Consider the following 1279-nt stretch of genomic DNA (forward strand, 5'->3'; position numbering starts at 1 on the left):
ATGAAGAAGGGTGGTAATGATGGGGAGGAAGCCGTGATTTACGGTATGAGTTAGCAGCGCTGCCGATAACGCTCGTGGTGGAGACAGGTCCGCAGGCGATAGGTCTTGATTGAGTCTAGAGTCTATGTTGTTTGTGATTGCTAGATGATATTAGCTTGTGACTTGTGTTGTTGCATTATGTAATATGAAATGAGTTCGTAGGTTCCCAGAACCTACCCTCACTGAGTAATCCCAATTACTTACCCCTCCTTCTTGTAGGTATGACCAAAGAGTAGCAGGAGCCGGAGTTGGGATGGTACCATCGTTTTGGGTTTACTTTATCTTTCAAACTTCTGCTATGTTTTCCAAGACTATTATTTGGTTATTCGACTTTTGCTTTTAAGTTAAGTTCATGTAAGACAATTTGAGTTTGAATAAAATGAGTTGTTGAACTGAAAGTGGAATGATTAAGGTTAAATGCAAGATCCTAGGAACAGGGATGTTACACATTGCATCCATTCGGTATCATTTTCTGGCCATTTGATTTCATCAATGGTTCAGATCACACCCATTCGCCTATGGAAGTTGGCTGACGTTCTGGATTGTAAAACAACTCCTGGTCATATACAAAACAATCCCAAACCAAATGACAAGCCACTAGCCCCATCCCAAGAGCCCATCGGCACACATGGGTCACCCACATGGCCCGGACCTGGCCCAACCACCCAAGACTTGAACACTCAGTCCAGCTGAGTTGAGCTGATCCCCAGCTGACCCAGCTGAGTGAGCTAGTCCATCTAGCTCAGGGAGCTGACACACTCTACTTGAGCTCCAAGTGAGCTTCGTCCAGCTGGTTGAGCTTCTTACTTGCATCGCCCAGCTGTGATACACTTTGTCTAGCTCCTTTTTACTTGTCTCCTTCTTGGTTTAGCTATGTCTCAGCTTCCTGATGCCCTTTACCTTACTTCCAGGCCATGATACACTTGTGTTTAGATCACATGACTTGACTGGTGCGTCTCCTCGCAGCATGGTCCATCCGGATGATCCTATCCAGGATCGGGGATGTGACATTATACATTCATTGAAACTTGATCATTAGAAATGGTAATAACTAGTATTTTAGTAGTACATATGACCCATCTAATCTATTAAAAGTGAAGTACAAATTTAGAATAACCCTAAAACTTGCATAATATTTACAATAGAATGCCACTGATATAATTAATGAGTTTAATTTTAAACATCCTTTGTATTTTCCTAATTTAATAAATTATTTCCTAAATTAAAGCACAACAAATCA

This window comes from Raphanus sativus, chromosome 7 (assembly GCF_000801105.2).
Source record: "Raphanus sativus cultivar WK10039 chromosome 7, ASM80110v3, whole genome shotgun sequence".
Taxonomy (NCBI): domain Eukaryota; kingdom Viridiplantae; phylum Streptophyta; class Magnoliopsida; order Brassicales; family Brassicaceae; genus Raphanus; species Raphanus sativus.